Raw genomic sequence first — 14310 nt, 5'->3', positions numbered from 1 at the left:
GACCCAAACTCAGGATAATATCACCACTGAATTATCCCCAAATTTCCCCATTTACCAGCATTACCGAGGCACCACCTCTCAGACACCGCAGTCTCCACCTCCAAAACCCGTTCCATATTTTCCTCCACCTATGACTCCTGTTTTCGTAGCACCTTCCCCTGCTACATTCCACAAATCTCCTAGTGAGTCTACATTCCAGGCCCAGGACAACCAATATTACCCCCCGGAGCCCACCCTCAAGGCCTCCGAAATTAATTCAACTGCTCCTCGTTTTGATCTCCCAACCGAAATTGACAAGCCAGCCAAAAATGCTGAACAAGAAGAGATGTTCAGGAAGGTCAAAAGTCTAGAACAATCGTTCCGAGACATGCGGGGATTAGGTGGGCAAGTCAGTGTAGCCTACAAGGATTTGTGCTTGTTCCCAAACGTACAATTACCAGTTGGCTTCAAGATGCCCAAATTTGACCTATACAACGGGCACGACAACCCAGTAGCCCACTTAAGGGGTTTCTGTAGCAAGATGCGAGGAGCTGGGGGAAAGGACGAATTATTGATGGCTTACTTCAGTCAAAGTTTAAGCGGATCAGCTTTGGAGTGGTATACACGCCAGGACCATGGGAGATGGTACACCTGGGATGACCTGGCACAGGCATTCGCATACCATTTCCAATACAATCTGGAAATCATCCCAGATCGATTATCTTTGACAAAATTCGAGAAGAAACACAATGAAAGTTTCAGAGAATATGGTTTTCGGTGGAGAGAACAGGCAGCAAGAGTGGATCCTCCTATGAAGGAGAGCGAAATGCTAGACTACTTCCTCCAAGCCTTGGAACCGACTTACTATGCCCACTTGGTTTCAGCGGTTGGGAAATCATTCAACGAAGTAGTGAAGATGGGAGGTATTGTGGAAGAAGGCCTCAAGACAAATAAAATCATGAGCTATTCAGCAATTAAGGCAACTACTCAAGCTATTCAAGGCGGGGTAGGAGGAATCGGAAGAAAAAAGAGGGAGGAAGCAGCAGTAGTTGATTCAGGAATTTGGTCGGGACCCAGAGGTTCACCGCTTTACTATAATCAACAACGACCTCGCCAATCAGCTTACCACCATGATTCATCCCAACACTACCATCACCCTTCAGAGCCTCATTTTTCCATTAACCATGCTCAAGCATACAATCAGCCACCTGTTCACACCAATTGGCGTGCTCCTGTCACACCAAATACTTACCCACGAGCCTATCCCGGACCAGGTTTCAGGCCTAGGCCAGCATTCAGGGGAGAAAGGGAACAGAAAAAGAAAACTTACACTCCATTGGGAGAGTCTTACACTAGTCTGTTCCACAGGCTGAGACAGCTAGACATGCTGAGACCAATACAATCCAAGCTACCCAATCCTCCTCCAAAGAATCTGGATTACACCATTAGCTGTGAATATTGCTCCGGTGCACCAGGCCATGATACGGAGAAATGCTGGCATTTGAAAAATGCAATACAAGAGCTGATTGATACTAATAAAATCGAGGTTCAAACCCCCGAAGCCCCAAATATCAATAGAAATCCAATGCCAGCCCATCAAGAGGCTAATATGATAGAAATCATACAAGCTGATGGGGAGACAAAGAAGCCGTCACAAACTGTCATGATGATCAAGTCTCATGAAGCCAAGCCAGATAAGCAGTTAACAGAGGAGAAGCCGGTATCTAAGCAGAACAGAAATGGTGATGGACCATCTATGATAATCGAGGAGGGATCATCGAGCAAAGTTGCCGCAAAACAAGAAAGGCCGAAAGTGATAGTACCAGGGGTTGCTAACAAACCCATTGTATTCGTGGAAGGAGCCCGTACAGATCGGGTTATTATTGCACCTGTAATCCAGCTGCCGGTCATCAACAACAAAGCCATCCCATGGAACTATGAACGGGTGACTGTAATGTACAAGGGCAAAGAAATCAAGGAAGAAGTGTGTGAGGTGCAAGGCTTGACACGTTCGGGAAGATGTTTTACTCCCGAAGAGTTGAGAAAAACTAAAAACAATCCAACGCCAACAAAGAGAGCTGTGACGGAAGAAGAGGCGGAGGAGTTTTTAAGAAAAATGAAACTCCATGATTATTCTGTTGTGGATCAATTAAAGAAGACCCCCGCTCAAATTTCATTGTTGTCATTACTGATCCATTCAGAGGAGCACCGTCTGGCTTTGATGAAAATCCTGAATGAGGCTCATGTTCCTGAAAAGATCTCTGTAAATCATTTGGGAAAAATAGCCAACAGAATCTTTGAGACAAACAGAATTACATTTGCTGATGATGAATTACCTGTGGAAGGTACTGAGCACAACAGAGCTCTTTACCTCACCGTGAAATGTGAAAACTCCGTAGTAGCCCGGGTATTGGTTGACAATGGGTCAAGTGCAAACATATGCCCTCTCTCCACTTTAAGCAAATTAAAAATTAAAGAGGAGAGGATCCAGAATAATAGTATCTGCGTACGAGGGTTTGACGGTGGAAGCAGAGATTCATTTGGCGACATAGTGTTGGAACTAACTATAGGGCCAGTTGAATTCACAATGGAATTCCAAGTGTTGGACATAACTGTTTCTTACAACTTGTTGTTGGGTCGACCATGGATCCATGCTGCTAAAGCAGTCCCGTCAACACTACATCAGGCTGTCAAGTTTGAATGGGATCATCAAGAAATAGTCGTGCATGGAGAAGAAAGTTTAAATGCTCACAGCAGTACCATTGTACCGGTCAAGGGAACAGAAATTGACCAGGGACCATGGGTATACCAAGTGTCCGACACAGTGTCGGTAGAGAAAATTCCAGAGGGAAAATACCTTCCGAATCCAAAGATATCCTCTGCATTAGTCATGGTAGCTTATGAAATGTTAAAGAATGGCTTTATACCCGGCAAAGGTCTGGGCTTATTTCTGCAAGGAATTGTACAACCAGTATCTCTCCCCGAGAACTGGGGAACATTCGGTTTAGGGTTCATACCCACCACCAATGACGTGATAAGGGCCAGGAAGTTGAAACACCAAGCATGGGTTCTTCCAAAACCAGTACCACATCTGTCAAAGTCTTTTGTCAAGACCGGTGCTAAAAATCGCCCGATAACAACAATTCCTAAATCCCGGGTCAATCCTGAGGAGGAATTAATTGAAAGGTTCGAGAAATTGTTTAGTGATGTGAATATGTTGGAAAGCGGAGAAGGGTGTAGCAACGCAGAAGTTCAATTCGTTGGGCCAGAAACAAAGCTCAATAATTGGAAAGCCACTCCTCTCCCAATTCGAAAGGAGTCTTGGTAGTTTATTTTGATTTTCTTTCAGTTTGTTTGGGTTACTTCAGGGTTGTAATCCCAAAGCTTATCTTACAGTTTGTTTGAAGTGTGCAAAACCTTGTTATCTTTCATCATCCAATAAAAAGCAGTTTCCTTTTTTATCATTCCTGATAGTTTTCTTTTCTTTTTTTCTTTCCTGTACAGTTCCTTTTACGCTGGCTCTAGTGATATGGCATGCATGAGGAATCCTCAGCCCAGTCTTAAAAATCAATCTGGTTCCAAAATATTAATTCAAGAAATATATTGTGATTATGAATCAGAATATGATGAAGATGAGGTTTTTGAAGAGATTAGTAAAGAGTTAATTCACTTTGAGGAAAAAATCAAACCTAACTTGAGTGATACCGAGGACATCAATATAGGGGACATGAGTAATGTCCGGGAAACTAAAATAAGTGTCCATCTTGAGCCAAAGATCCGAGAGGAGTTAATTAAAGCACTCATAGAATTCAAAGATGTTTTTGCATGGTCGTATGACGACATGCCGGGCCTGAGCACTGATTTAGTGGTTCACAAATTGCCCACCGATCCAACGGTGCCTCCTGTCAAGCAAAGGCTAAGAAAATTCAAGCCCGATATGAGTGTGAGAATTAAGGAAGAAATCACCAAACAATTGGAAGCAAAGGTCATTCGAGTCACTCGATATCCTGTTTGGTTGGCTAATGTCGTTCCTGTGCCAAAGAAAGACGGCAAAATTAGAGTATGCGTCGACTATCGCAATCTCAACAAAGCAAGTCCAAAGGATAATTTCCCATTACCCAATATCCATATTTTGATCGACAATTGTGCCAAGCATGATATAGGGTCTTTCGTGGATTGTTATGCCGGGTATCATCAAATTCTAATGGATGAAGAAGATGCAGAAAAGACGGCATTCATCACACCATGGGGAACTTATTGCTACCGGGTAATGCCATTCGGTTTAAAGAACGCCGGAGCAACCTATATGAGAGCAATGACCACAGTGTTTCATGATATGATACACAAGGAGATTGAGGTATACGTGGACGATGTGATCATAAAATCAAAGCATCAGGCCGACCACGTTGGGGATTTGAGGAAGTTCTTCTTAAGACTTCGCAGGTACAACCTCAAGCTTAACCCTGCCAAGTGCGCATTTGGAGTTCCATCTGGAAAGTTGCTGGGATTCATAGTCAGTCGACGAGGCATCGAGCTAGACCCCTCAAAGATCAAAGCCATCCAAGAACTGCCACCTCCAAGAAACAAAACTGAAGTAATGAGTTTGTTGGGGAGGTTAAATTACATCAGCAGGTTTATTGCTCAGCTCACAACAACCTGTGAACCAATTTTCAAATTGTTAAAAAAGGATGTTGCGGTCAAATGGACCGATGAGTGTCAAGAAGCGTTCGATAAAATAAAAGGGTACTTGTCGAACCCACCCGTGTTGGTCCCGCCAGAGCCAGGAAGACCTTTGATTCTTTACTTGACGGTTTTGGAAAATTCATTTGGTTGCGTATTGGGGCAACATGACCTCACTGGCAGAAAAGAGCAGGCCATCTACTACCTTAGCAAGAAGTTCACAGCTTATGAGGCTAAGTACACTCATCTGGAAAGGACATGTTGCGCCCTAACATGGGTAGCTCAAAAATTGAAACACTATTTGTCATCCTACACTACATACCTCATTTCTCGGTTGGATCCATTGAAATACATTTTTCAAAAGCTTATGCCAACAGGAAGACTTGCAAAGTGGCAGATATTGCTCACAGAGTTTGACATCATCTATGTAACTCGGACTGCGATGAAAGCCCAAACACTGGCCGATCATTTGGCCGAAAACCCGGTCGATGAGGAATATGAGCCATTGAAAACTTATTTTCCTGATGAAGAAACAATGCACATCGACGAGGTGGAGCGAATTGAAAAACTTGGCTGGAAACTTTTCTTTGATGGAGCCGCTAATATGAAAGGAGTCGGGATAGGAGCTGTAATCATTTCTGAAACAGGGCATCACTATCCTGTTACGGCTCAATTACGATTTTATTGCACCAATAATATGGCTGAATATGAAGCTTGCATTTTGGGGTTAAGGCTAGCCGCCGACATGGGTATCCGAGAAATCTTAGTCATGGGAGATTCGGATCTTTTGGTACATCAAATTCAAGGAGAATGGGAAACCCGAGACTTGAAGCTCATACCATACCGACAATGTCTACATGATCTTTGTCAGCGTTTTCAATCAGTGGAATTCCAACATATTCCAAGAATCCATAATGAGGTTGCCGAATGCATTGGCTACCCTGGCATCAATGTTGCACCATCCGGACAAAGTTTATGTAGATCCGATACATATTCAAGTCTACGATCAGCACGCTTATTGCAATATGGTTGAAGAAGAATTTGATGGTGAACCATGGTTCCACGACATCAAGGAGTATATCAGGATGGGGATATATCCCGCACAAGCCACAGGAGATCAAAAGAGGACCATTAGGCGATTAGCAAATGGATTCTTCTTAAGCGGAGGAGTTTTGTATAAAAGAACACCAGATCTTGGATTATTAAGATGCATAGATGCCAGACAAGCTACAGCTGTCATGTCTGAAGTACATTCAGGAGTTTGCGGACCCCACATGAGTGGATATGTGTTGGCAAAGAAAATCCTCCGAGCTGGTTACTATTGGCTTACCATGGAGCGAGATTGTATCAGTTTTGTGCGCAAGTGTCATCAATGCCAAATACACGGAGATTTGATTCATTCTCCACCATCCGAGTTGCACACAATGTCGGCACCATGGCCCTTCGTTGCCTGGGGCATGGATGTGATTGGACCAATTGAGCCGGCAGCATCCAATGGGCACAGGTTCATTCTGGTAGCTATTGATTATTTTACCAAATGGGTTGAGGCCAAGACATTCAAATCAGTAACCAAGAAAGCTGTGGTCGATTTTGTCCACTCAAATATCATATGTCGATTCGGAATCCCGAAGGTGATCATCACAGATAACGGTGCTAATCTTAACAGCAACTTAATGAAGGAAGTATGTCAACAGTTTAAGATTACACATCGCAACTCTACCCCATATCGGCCCAAGGCGAATGGAGCAGTAGAAGCAGCCAACAAAAACATAAAGAAGATACTTCGGAAAATGGTAGAAGGTTCAAAACAATGGCATGAAAAATTACCATTTGCATTATTGGGATACCGCACTACTGTTCGCACTTCAGTAGGAGCAACTCCTTATTTGTTGGTATACGGCACTGAAGCAGTAATTCCTGCAGAAGTTGAGATTCCTTCCCTTCGGATCATCGCCGAAGCAAAGATTGATGATGATGAATGGGTCAAAACCCGTCTAGAACAGTTAAACTTGATTGATGAAAAATGATTGACCGCAGTATGCCATGGTCAATTATATCAAAGAAGAATAGAAAGAGCATACAACAAAAAGGTGCGTCCCCGGAAGTTTGAAGTAGGTCAGCATGTGCTGAAACGTATTCTTCCACATCAGGTTGAAGCAAAAGGCAAATTTGCCCCGAATTGGCAAGGACCATTCATTGTGACCAGAGTATTATCGAATGGTGCACTATGCTTAAAAGATATTGAAGGAAAATGCATAGATATGGCGATCAATTCTGACGCGGTAAAAAGATATTATGCATAACTTTTTGAATGTTTGTATTTAGCATTATTTCGAAGATTGGAATGACAAAGGCAATTTATTCTGCTATCCAAACACTATACCATTTGTTTCCCTTTTGAGCCATACTTGTTTCTTTCCTACCCTCTCTTGGAATCAATGAAAGTCAAATATGTAAAAAAAAATCACTATCATTTTGGGAACTACGTTTGACCTGATTCCTCAAAGAGGATACGTAGGCGCTTCGCGGCTCGGTCATAGGGTGCACAATATACATAATGCGCACAAAAAGAAACATCAAGCGACCCCAATCAAGAAACTGGGGCAAGAATTGTATTGGAAATAAGAAAAAGATTCCAAGAGTTGTAATTTTAAACCCATACCAGAACTGTTTAGCTTTTAATACCTTTTCCATTTCTAACCCCATACCAGAAAGACCTTTCGACCAATCTTAGAAAAATGCTGAGTCAAGAAGATGGTTCATAACACTCTGGTACAAAAAAGAAAAGAAAGTAAAAATGAGAGATTCTTATAGGTGAAAACCCACACGGGCACCATAAGGCGACGGAAGTTGAGAGAAAAGTAAAGTGAGAGAGTCTTATTGGTGAAAACCTTCGTAGGCACCATAAGGCGAAAAGGAAGTGAAAAAATGAACAAATGAGGAAAGTTTATCGGTGAAAACTCTTTAAGATATTGCAAGTCCAACAGGTCTGTGAAATGAAAAATGAGGTTGGATTATGGAAATTTTGGCGAAAACAAAAATGAGACAATTGAAAGGAGATTGATTAAAAGACTGGGTTGATTAATCCGAAATGCATACCCTGATCATTGGTGCCAGTAACTCCAATCAGATAAGTTTTTATTCTTTCTCCACCAGTCATCCAAACTTGGATTTTTCTTTTCATTCTATAATTGTCGAAATCAGCGTGTTTCGTCACTAATAATCTTACTTTTCTAAAAGCTTTGAGATAAGTTTTATTCCAAACAAATAAGAAGGAATGTCAAGGGTATACTACCAAGATTCAAGGTTACATGATACAAAATACGGCCACAAAAGGTGGGAGATAAAAGATATGGGTGTAAGAAAGGTGAAATCAAAAGTGGATCAGCAAAGTCAGAAGGGACATATGATTACAGTTAAAAGGGTTTGAAGGAAAACGTACAGAGGGGAATCCTATAGTCAAGGATCAATTACAAGGACAAAACAGTCTTTTCAACCATTCCAAGGCAATAAAGAGAGACAAAGAGAAGCCTCACCATCGGCAAGAATACCCCAGTTAACCACCCTGCTTTAAACTAACGAAGTTTTCTTTGATTTAAAACAGGGGCAAATACAATATTTGTGTCAGGAAATACCTGGTAAAGAATTAAAGAAGTCAGGCGTCCACCTGGAGAATGAGGATGAGAAAAAGAAGAAGTCAGGCGTCCACCTGGAGAATAAGGATGAGAATTAAAGAAGTCAGGCGTCCACCTGGAGAATGAGGATGAGAATTAAAAAAGTCAGGCGTCCACCTGGAGAATGAGGATGAGAATTAAAAAAGTCAGGCGTCTACCTGGAGAATGAGGATGAGAATTAAAGAAGTCAGGCGTCCACCTGGAGAATGAGGATGAGAATTAAAGAAGTCAGGCGTCCACCTGGAGAATGAGGATGAGAATTAAAAAAGTCAGGCGTCCACCTGGAGAATGAGGATGAGAATTAAAAAAGTCAGGCGTCCACCTGGAGAATGAGGATGAGAATTAAAGAAGTCAGGCGTCCACCTGGAGAATGAGGATGAGAATTAAAAAAGTCAGGCGTCCACCTGGAGAATGAGGATGAGAATTAAAGAAGTCAGGCGTCCACCTGGAGAATGAGGATGAGAATTAAAAAAGTCAGGCGTCCACCTGGAGAATGAGGATGAGAATTAAAGAAGTCAGGCGTCCACCTGGAGAATGAGGATGAGAATTAAAAAAGTCAGGCGTCCACCTGGAGAATGAGGATGAGAATTAAAGAAGTCAGGCGTCCACCTGGAGAATGAGGATGAGAATTAAAGAAGTCAGGCGTCCACCTGGAGAATGAGGATGAGAATTAAAAAAGTCAGGCGTCCACCTGGAGAATGAGGATGAGAAAAAGAAGAAGTCAGGCGTCCACCTGAAGAATGAGGATGAGAAAAAGAAGAAGTCAGGCGTCCACCTGGAGAATGAGGATAAGAATAGAAGAAGTCAGGCGTCCACCTGGAGAATGAGGACAAAGAATAGAAGAATGTCAGGCGTCCACCTGGAGAACGAGGATGAAGAAGTTAAAAAGAAGTCAGGCGTCCACCTGGAGAATGAGGATGAAGAAAGAAAAGAAGCAGTCAGACACCCACCTGGAGAACGAGGGAATACAATTGAAGTGTTGAAATCAAAAGCCCGCTCATATGATAAAGGAGCACATTTAGAATCAATAAAGCAGAGGAGTCCAACAAAATCCCCAGCAAGAAACAACGAGAGTCCCAAAAGAAAATACGGGACACAATGAAAAGGAATACGGAATAAGCCAAATGCCCAAGAGTCACCAAGATATCAAGACAACAAGAAACGCAAGGGCATGATCTAGATAAGATTTTTTATAATTCATGTACCATAGTCTAGTTTAGCTTTTTTGTATTAACTTTGAATTAAGGTGTAATAAGGAGGTCAGCAAGCAGTAAAAACAGCACGAAGCAGCAGTAACATCACAGTCCCACGGTAGTCCCAGCTACCCAAAACTTCCCGAACTACATTGACCTGATTCCTTTATAGCCAAGGATATGTAGGAAACCTTTGAAGCAGAGGTTCGGTCAAATCTTTCAAAAAATGCTTCCCACGGAGTATTTGAACGGGCAAAAATCGCTCGTATCCGCTCACTTTATCTTTGCACGAAAACTCTTCGAGTTTCCGCACAAAGAGGGGCAGCTGTGAGCACGTGATTTTTGCCTTACGAAAACTACTCCAAAATAAATCAAAAAAATAAAATAAATTTCTTTTACTGTATAATTTTTGAATTTGCATGGTGTTAAATATTTGTTTTATGTCCGTAAATGTTTACTTTGTCATAATAAAATGAAAATTAAAATAAAATACATGTTGCATGCATATAGGATTTAATTATATATTTGAAAGATAAAAAAATAAAATCACAAAATTATGTGTCTGTTCTAGTTTTAATATTTCAATGTGTGATTAATGTGTTGTCTATGTATTAATAGGTAATTTATCTTTGTAAGGGTAATTTTATTTTTTATAATTTTAATTAGGAATTTAATTAGAAAATGAAAGAATGGGAAATGATAGAAACGGACCTGGGCCAAGAATTTTTAAACAAAAATCAGGCCCAAATACTCAAAGGACCCGGTCCATGTCAACCAGTCCCATACTGGACTCAAACGACGTCGTTTCTGTATTTTTAATCTGGGCCGTTGATTCATTGCAATCAAACGGTCCAGTTCAGCCCCTGCATAAATAAAACGACGACGTTTAGGGCAACTAGATCTGAACCGTTCATCCATCTTGATCCCACGGTCTTAAAAACTCACCCAAAACCCGATCCATTTCAACCCCGGGTTGACCCTTTCCCCAACTTAAATCAAACGATGTCGTTTTGATAAGTGGATTGATCTTAACCGTGCATCTTAATTGATCCAACGGATGAGATCAATCCACCCCACCCCTATATAAGTCCCAAGCCCCTACCCCGGCCCCGAACTGAACACCCCCCCTCCTCTCACTGTTCATCATCGTCCCCAAACCCCACTCCTAACCCTAGCCGCCCCTATTCCCCTCCGCCTGAAACCCGGCGGCATCAACGCCGCCGGTCACCATCTTAACACCCCAGAACCCCCTGAACACCCTCTATCCGAATATGTTAGCCTCTTGGCTCGAATCTTCCTGAAGGTTCTCGAATCTTCATTTGAAGATTCGAGCCAAACTCAGATCTAAACCTAACAGCCCCAAATCGACACCATAACTTCCCCTAACCACCCTAGGTATGGATCTGTTGCTTGTTTGGCTCGAATCACTTTCGAGCTTCTTAAATCTTCTTTTGAAGATTCGGACCAAACAAGAACAAACTCAGACTTGTTCTAAAATGACACCAAATGACCCCTAGGCTCCCCTCACCCTTGTGTCATCTTTGGTTCCCTTCGAATCAGCCCGGAAATGTTCGGATTTAAGATCCAAATTCTGAAACCCTAAAAATTTTCCAATCTTGGAATTTTTTCAATTCAAACGAAGGATTGAGGTTTAATCGACCTTAGTCGAAGTATTTTCAGTTGAAAATACTTCGACTAAGGTCTGTTTTGATTTCAAAAAGTCCAAATCCAAGTTGAGTTTGAGTCCGGTTAAATTTAAAGATTCAGAGGTATGTTTTTTCTATTTCCTTTTTGTATTCTATATGTTTGTTTTAGTAACCTGTGTAATGTTGCATATTTTTGTTTAATTCCGTGATTCTGCCTCCTACCTATCTACTTGATCCGAATGTGAATTGTTTCTGTTGGTTGTGATTAATTACAATGTGTGTAATCGACTCGATTAAGTTCGTCGATTAGTTATATTATAGAATTCTGTTTCTGAAAATGCTGTTTGAAATAATCTGTTTATCAGTTGTTTGTTGACAATTGTTGTAAATAATCAGTTTGACTAATACTCGTTAATTAAATCAGCTTTGTTTGAAATTCAATAGATGCTGTTGATTTCTTAGCATTAAGTTTCAGGCAGTGTCAATATACTGACCATGCCCCTGCACTTATGCTAAATTCAATTTCAATTCAGATTTTTGTTCTGTTAAGTTCTGCGTATTGTTAATACGTTTGTATACAAGTTCAGTGTTCAATCTTGAATTTAGTTTTGTCCATTAGCTATTAGACATTGGGTGTTGGATCAATAAGCTATCATTGAAAAGACAAAATGTTTGTTTTGATTTAGGAATTGGTTCTTAGCTGCTAAACAGTTTAATTCAGATAAGTCTGTTAAGATTTAGGCAGTCTTTGGTCTGGGGCAGTAAAAACTGTAATTACAGTAGGATTTTCAAGGGTATTTCTGGGATAGAAACAGTAGGGTAATGTGATAATAGTAGTGGGCTGAAAGTGGAAAGTTAATGGCTATTATTTAGTGTGATAATGGGAAACAAAGGGTAATGGGCTGTTGAAAATCAGGAAAAAGATCACTTAATGGGACTTAAAGTAGTAAAAGCAGATTTTTAATGGAATTTTCTGATTTTAAAAGAAGAAGGGGGTCTGGGCAGCACTTAAAAAGGGGGGGACAGACCTGTATAAGATAGAGGGGATTGGGATTGATTTAGAGATTAGTTTTCAGACAGAGAGAGAGAGCTTAGGAGAGCTTGGGAAGACATTTTTTTGAAAGAGAAAAAATCTGATAGAGGCAGATTTTAAAACAGAAAGATTTTAAGAAGAAAAATCTGATTTTGAGAGGAGAAGAAAATATGATTTAGGAGCTCTTTTAGAAAAAGAAATAGAAAAGAAAGTATTCGCACACACACTGAAACAGAAAAAAAATAGAAAAGAAAAGAAAAAATCCGAAACCTTGTTGTTCTGTTGGAATCTGTCCGGGTCTGTGTACTGATACTATTTGGTTTTAAAATCTGAAGTTCTTTAAGAAGCTTTACTCTTGTGAATCTGGGTTTCTTGGGTCTTGTTATTGCTCAAATCTGTGGAAAATACTGATATTCTGCCAGTATTTTGTTACTGCTGCTACTGCTGAAATTTACTTCTTCTACCTTCATTTTCAGGTACTTATCTTTTGAATTTTATGTTGAAAAGAGATTCAACATGACAAATCCATGAAGCCTGAATTGCAATTCTGTTTCCAATTGTCCAAGTTCATTAGTTTAAATTTCATTTTTTTTTGTTTCATGTTAGTTAACTAGTAGTGAATTCAATTTGATAGCTATGAGTTAATTGTCTTATTTTGAAATTCATATAAAGCTTTGTAATAATGTTAGCCATTCCGAAATCTCATTGGTATAGGTATATGTGAATTGTCAAAACAGGGAGTAAGGCATAAAAATGGGCCATTGATTACATCCCATAATACCATTAGCTAAATGTAAAGTAGAATGGAAATATTAAGAAGTTACATTAGTAGTATATCTTGTAACAAATATGATTTTGTTTAGATTGGTATAAGTTATTATATGGTGTGATGACAGGTATAATCATAGGAGTAAAGTGAGTTGGTATAGCTCGTCATGATGTTAAGAATATTATGAATGTTTAGGCGTACATCTATGTTGTATGTAATACAATTCGAATTGAATCAATTTGCATAATAACTCTTTCCTCATCAATTTGATTATTTATCGTTATAAATAAACTGAGCAATTATAATTCTGGATCAAAACAAGCATGTGAGAATGAGGTGATATGTATAAGAACAAAACGCAACACTTTATATCAATGGTAAATAAAAGTAGAATTTGCACTAATTAAAATAAATAAAAATTGTTCAAAAATACTTCTTCCCTTCATAAATTATTTTTGTGAGTTTCATATGGCATTCATCCTTTGGTATATGTATATGTTGTATTTGTGAAGAATAGTATTAATCATGTTCTTATTTTACTTTGAATTTGAATAGTCTTGGGATGAACATAATTAATACTCGGAAATTATAGTCAACGGGCAATACTTAATAAATTGTGAAATTCTTTTAAAAGAATTCAAAGACATCCCTTAAATATGAATTTCTCAGTATTCTCATATAAAATGTGTAGATATAACAAACAATTTGTGAAAATTCATAATACCATTAAGAATATTTGGTGTAATTAGGGATACGTTCGCGTAACCTGATTATACCGATAAAAGCAATTCGAAATTATGCGTACGCGCAATTTCGAGCGAATATTTAAAATAAGGGATTTCTTCGAGGACGTTAAAATAATTTCATATAACTCGAGGTGTGCAGTTCATTCTAAATAAAAAGGGTGATGGTGTTCCTGACTTTATTTTTAATATATATTTTTTTATAAAAACTATAACATGGACAATTTTATTGTGTACACGTACGCGTGGCACGATCCCCGGTAATTATAAAAAGTATATAATACGAATATACGTACGCGTAATTCGTCCATATAATTGTAAACAATAAGTAAAAAGCGGTAGTAAAATCATGCAATAAAAACGTATTTAGTAAAATCAAGATAATTAAGCCAATAATAAAAACAGTTAAGCGACCGTGCTAGAACCACGGAATTCGGAAATGCCTAACACCTTCTTCCGGATTAACAGAATTCCTTACTCAGGATTTCTGGTTCGCAGAATAATAAACAGAGGCATATTCTCCTCGATTCAGGGATTAAAATTGGTGACTTGGGACGCCTTAAAATTCCCAGGTGGTGACTCTGAAATAATTA

This window comes from Nicotiana sylvestris, chromosome 5, assembly GCF_000393655.2.
Source record: "Nicotiana sylvestris chromosome 5, ASM39365v2, whole genome shotgun sequence".
NCBI lineage: Eukaryota > Viridiplantae > Streptophyta > Magnoliopsida > Solanales > Solanaceae > Nicotiana > Nicotiana sylvestris.
This window is presented reverse-complemented; position numbering follows the sequence as displayed.